Here is a 6000-nt window from a genome sequence, read left to right as displayed (position 1 = left end):
GACTGGTGCATCCTGTCCCTTAGATGATAGAGGCGGTTGCGCTTGACGACTCGCGCCGCTTTTATCAAGGTCCTGCTGCACCGGTGGTGGACTAGCCACCGGCTGACTGGGACGGTCTGCGCTTGTGTCCTGCGGTCCACCAGCGAGGGCTGATAGTTCTGCCACTGCACTAGGCACCGGCTCACCCGTTCCCTTCGCCGCGTCCTGCTTCGGTCGCGTCCATTAAGTACTCGGTTTCTTCCCTTGCACTCGGTCCCATTGCCGAGGCATACGTACAGTCAGGGACAAAAGTCTCCGGACCACGTGTCCCTCTAACGAAGCCAATAGCTCTGCTATTAGTCGGCGGCTGGAGACCACACTTGTGGAGGTAAAAGTTAATTTTTTGTTCTTTCATCTCCACAAGTGCGGTCTCCAGCCGCTGTCCGATAGTAGAGCTATAAGCTTCGTTCGAGGAACACGTGGTCCGGAGACTTTTGTCCCTGACTGTACGGATACACTGGGAGTCCTCGTGTCCGAAACGCCTGCAGCTCGAGCAGCGTGGCACCTTGCACTCTCTCCTGACGTGGCCGGTGCCGTGACAGCGCAAGCACTGCATCGGACGGCCGGGTGCGACGACTAAGGCCAACTCTCCTCCAACCCGTATTTGATGCGGCAAGTCTTCAACTGTCATGCCCCTCTTTAGCTTCAGAACGACGGTCCTCGTCGTGGAACCCTTGTCGCTCACACCTTGCACACGCCACCGCTCCCTACTAACGTCCATGACGGTCCCAAACGTCGCTAACGCGGTCCGCACGTCGTCGTCAGCCACACCGTGCAACAGCCAGTGAAGCCTAAGCCTCACCTGCTGATCCTGTGGGTCGATGATGACGCAGCGACGCTTCTTCACGTTTAGTTCCTTAAAGGCCAGAAGCCGCTTCGTAGCCTCCGCGCCATTAAGGATGACTGCCCACACGTGATTGACCTGGTAGGCTCCCAGAGCCACCACGTCCGGCAGCAAACCAGTCGGCAGGAGGGCGTCTCTTAAATCTTCCACCCTGCAGGGCCGCGCTCGCACGTCGCCATGCAAAAACACGGTGTTCAGAACGATGTTTTCTGTTGGCAGTTGGGGCAGTATAAGCTGATAATCGCCGTCATCGCTATCGGTGATCTTGTTTCCGCGGCCAGCCAAGGTCGCTATCGCCGCTCCGCCGGAGCTCATGATCCTGCGTCCGCACCGAACGGTAGCCGGAAGTAGAATGGTTCGTACTCAATGCGCGAGGAGGCAGAAAAGCATAAAAGCAGGAAGAAGGCCCTGTTGTGAATCATGAATACATAACCAGCTCGCCCAACTTTCATCCCTCACAAGCCCTTAGTACACTTTTGCTCTTCAGTTGCTTTATTGCCGTAACTGGATGAAGACATAATCGTGCAAGATCAAAATGGCGTCTATGCTAAAGAAACTACGGAGTTGGCAGGCAGTTAGAGCGTGATACCAGCCGCGCTGGCAGCAGCGGTCTATAGCTTTATTGCACACGACCTCAAAAATGAGTAAGCAAAACGCAAAGAATGAAAAGCAAAAAAAACGCCCAACGTGGGGCCCGAACCCACGACCCTGAGATTAAGTCTCTCATGCTCTACCGACTGAGCTAGCCGGGCAATGCGCGAGGAGGCAGAAAAGCATAAAAGCAGGAAAAAGGCCCTGTTGTGAATCATGAATACATAACCAGCTCGCCCAACTTTCATCCCTCCCGAGTCCTTAGTACACTTTTGCTCTTCAGTTGCTTTATTGCCGTAACTGGATAGAAACATAATCGTGCGAGGTCAAAATGGCGTCTATGCTAAAGAAACTAGAGAATTGGTAGGCAGTTAGAGCGTGATACCAGCCGCGCTGTCAGCAACGGTGTATAGCTTTATTGTACACGACCTCAAAAATGAGTAAGCAAAACGCAAAGAATGAAAAGCAAAAAAGAAACGCCCAACGTGGGGCTCGAACCCACGACCCTGAGATTAAGAGTCTCATGCTCTACCGACTGAGCTAGCCGGGCTTTTTTTTTTCTTTATTGCCTGTCTTTGGCTCATCACATTGCACAACAAAAATACACATAACGCTATATACATACGACACTGTCGTGGTCAGCCAGCACGAGACTGGCTTCGTCAGCTTAAAATTCCCGCAACATACACAACGGCTCTAGTCTTGAGAGCCACTCGGGAGGCTCCGCAGCTGCTTTTTGGATTGCAAGAAACCAGTCCATGCTTTCTCGAAAATAAATTCGGGCCGGTCGTGCGTCTTTGTCACAATGGTAGCCTGCCATTCTGGAGCGCCATATACAGTGGAGGCCCAAGAGCATTATGAGATCAAAAGGTGCCCCATCCTCATTATCAGTGCTTAAATAGCGAATTCCGTGCGCGTCAAGTGGTAGCTCTTTCTGTATGGTCCTTTGTAACACGTCCCAAAAATAAACCCCTTCCCAGCAGTGCAAAAAAACATGGTCTATTGTTTCAGGCTGTTTACAAATTAAGCAGTTCGATCCCCACGGTAAAAAGAAATCCTTTCCCTCTAGAAACTTTTTAACTGGTAACGTCCCGGTATGTAACTTAAAAAAGAAAGTCTTTACTCCTGGTGGCACCTGCATTTTCTTCACCCTTTTTAAAACATCCCCTCCCGGGCCTCCACTGTACAAGGCCCTGTACATGGGCTCTGGGAAAACAATATCACAAAGATCATTGTACAACTTTTTCCTTTTGCTTTTCCACAAATAATCGGTGGAAAAACGTGCCGAAAGAAACCGAACGCTTGCTACAATCTCTTTGTAGTAACCAAAAGTTCCACCAGAGAGCTCTTCTGTGGATACCACAAACTCCGGCAGCAATCGCCGCAGCTTCACTTGGCACACGGTGCGCTAATAAAAAAAAGATTGCAGACTGTAGCTCTGGCGACAAGGCGACATTTCCCAGCTCGGTCACGTGCGTCTTTAGTTTGCTCTTTCCAATAGTCCTCGCTATCGCGATAAGCATCGAGCGGAACGCCCAAATACTTGCCCGGGGTCGTCGCCCACGGTACGTTGGCGAAATGGTCCGGGTGGGATGGCCACCATCCATGCCAGAGCCCAAGGCACTTGGACCAGTTAACCCCGCTACCTGTGACTTCGCTGAACGCGCGTACACACCCGACAGCTTCACTTATGCTCCCCTGATCAACCGTAAATACTGCAACGTCATCTGCATAGGCTATCAGCTTAACTTCAGCTGCTTGTAACCTAAAGCCATTAATACTATTGTTTTCTATGATTTTCATGCACAGCGTTTCGATGTAAATACAAAACAAGAGAGGGCTGAGGGGGCAGCCCTGACGCACCGAACGCTGCACGCTAATGGGGGCCCCCAAACTCTTGTTAAAAATCAGTCTCGTCGTGCAGTTTCTATACGCCAGGGCTACACCCTTACGGATAACTGAACCGACGTTCACATGGTCTAAAACGGTAAACAAAATTTCATGAGAAACACAATCAAATGCCTTTTCAAGGTCAATCTGAAGCATCGCTACTCGCCCATTGATGTCGTCACAGATTTCAAGCACACTGCGCGCTTTGTGAATATTGGAAAAAATTGAGCGCCCTTTGATTCCACATGTCTGGTGGGGTCCAACAATATCCGATATCACTGTCTGCAGTCTACGCGCCAATACCTTCATAAAAATTTTGTAGTCCACATTAGTGAGTGCTATGGGTCGATACGCTGTAACCAATTGTAATTTCTCTATATCATCCGTTTTAGGTATGAGCACTGTATGGGAGATCCCAAAAGACGGAGGCAATACGTTTATTTTATAGGCTTCATTGAATATTGTACACAGCCCTGGGGCAATTTCGTGCTTAAATTCTTTATAAAATGCCGCACTGAATCCATCTGGTCCTGGTGATTTTCCTAGGTTTAACTGATCTATCGCGTGCTCTACCTCGCTGTGAGTTATTGTTAGTTCCATTTTCTTTTTGCTTTCTTCGTCAAGCCGTGGCATTGCACCAAGAAACTGATGCGCAAAGGCTACTGCGTCTACAGGAGTCGATGAAAAAAGCCTCTGGTAGTATTCATTAAAGGCTTCTTTGATGTGGTCAGTGTCTGCCGATAAGATACCCCCCCATTCTATTTTATCGATGTGATTTCTTTCAGCGCGCGCTTTTTCTAGACCAAGAGCTCGTTTCGATGGCGCTTCGCCAGCAGCTGTGTCTTCCGCCCTTGCCCTCACTAGTGCTCCGCGATAACGCCGTTCTTCCATAAGCTCTATCTTTTGTTTTGTTTTCCTGACATCTTCTATCCATTTCCCAGGCTCTTTGCATTCCTGCTTCATCAGCGTTTGAAGCAGTGCCCTTAGCTCAGCTTCGTCTTGTTTTTCCTTATAACGGATACATGTCGCCCTTTCTATTGCTTTGATTTTTAAAGATTCTTTACTTAGCTCCCACTGTTGCCAAATCTTCAGGTTCTTGCGCGGGTTTATTTTACCTATTTCATCCTTTACTGCTCTGTAGTAGATTCCGTCTTGAAGAAGCGTGTTGTTTAGCTTCCACATTTCCCACGAAAATGCCTTGCTTCGGTTCACACTTCCCAGGCAGCACTCAACTAAACAGTGGTCTGAGAAGGAGACTCCCACAACTTCATAATGGTTGCAAACAGGGGCAAGGTTGACTGATGCGTAAATGCGGTCCAGCCCTGGAAATGAGTGAACTGCACTGTCCGCGCACCCTCAATAAGTTCAGCCACATCCTCAAGGTTTCCCTTCTCGATCATTCGCATCAACACTTCAGTGCTCCTGTCTCGAAACCCCCGGATGCTTGACCTATCGCGCGCATTAAGAACACAATTGAAGTCGCCTAATACAATGAGCCGCCTCTCCGTACAAAGGCGCTCTGGAGGCTTTGGAAAAAGGCAACCCTTTCCTCAACCACATTCGGCGCGTACACAGTAACAATGCGCCACTCATTTCCGGCGACGGGCGAGGCACCAATGAAGCTTGTATTAACGCATCGATTAGCTGGACGGTCAGGCGGCAACACATTTGGAGTCTCGCCAAGGTGTGGCAGAGTTCGTTGGCCGATGTTTTAGCAGCCGCCACAGAGCAGCGTTACTACTACAGCCTCGCCGAGCAAATGTGTGCAGCACCTGGAGCTGTGCCAGCGGAAACCAGAAAGGCAGGTGCGGAACAGCTGAGAACGAAGGAGAATAACAAGTCTTCTCGGTGGCTGGATGAAGCAACTAACCTGGCGCTCGCATGCAGTCCGACGTTTTGTCCACACTTCGTTTCTGATTTAGATTAAGATTGCGGGTGTACCGACCGCAGTCGCGTCCACGTTAGCGCCACGGAAGATGAGCTCAGGGAGAAGTGCGCCGCCGATTTGCACGCAATCTTATCTGGCATCAAGAATACAATCTTCAGATTTTTCGCGACCAAAGTGATTCAAACCTCCGCCGCTCATCTTTCTGAATGGTTATGGTTATGCGAAAAAAGTTATTCACGGTATATTTTTGAGGGTAAGGGAGCCCGGATGAAAAAGCATTTCAGCGTATAGATCTGCTTTTCAAGGCGTAGGATGAGGCTCGGTGTACTCATTATTGCTGCGTTCTAAAGGCGCTGTTCAAACATGTCGTCTTTTGTTTAATGCTGCTGTTGAGTGAACAAATGATTCATTCATTCATTCATTCATTCATTCATTCATTCATTCATTCATTCATTCATTCATTTATCCTCTTAAAGAATCTGGGTTACCAAGATTCACCCAAGAAACCAACCTGCCACACATTATTTTTCATTTCTGCTTCAATTGTGCGCTTTCCAACAAAAATGTTGCAACATCTCGCAATGATGATGGCGACATAGTTAAATTTTACCCATGGCGCGCGTCCTTTGTTCCGAAACTGCTGCTAAACGCTGAACTTAAGTAGAAATTTTCTGCAATGTTGCCCATGATTTTGTCGCCCATCAGTTTCCGTCAAGCGCAGAGAGCTTTGCCTCAGGCGGTGTCTTTG

General features: G+C 49.0%; 1 non-coding gene across 1 annotated transcript; it reads right to left on the bottom strand.

Annotated features, from left to right (window-relative positions):
• Positions 1-1951: 1951 nt before the first annotated feature.
• TRNAK-CUU (transfer RNA lysine (anticodon CUU)) lies at positions 1952-2024 on the bottom strand. The gene has a single exon. It is a non-coding gene; the product is annotated as a tRNA-Lys (tRNA).
• Positions 2025-6000: the final 3976 nt, after the last annotated feature.

This window comes from Amblyomma mixtum, unplaced genomic scaffold, assembly GCF_055824585.1.
Source record: "Amblyomma mixtum isolate Tamu unplaced genomic scaffold, ASM5582458v1 scaffold_44, whole genome shotgun sequence".
Classification (NCBI taxonomy): Eukaryota; Metazoa; Arthropoda; class Arachnida; order Ixodida; family Ixodidae; genus Amblyomma; species Amblyomma mixtum.
The sequence above is the reverse complement of the archived record's forward strand: the minus strand, read 5'-3'. Positions and strand labels throughout refer to the sequence as shown.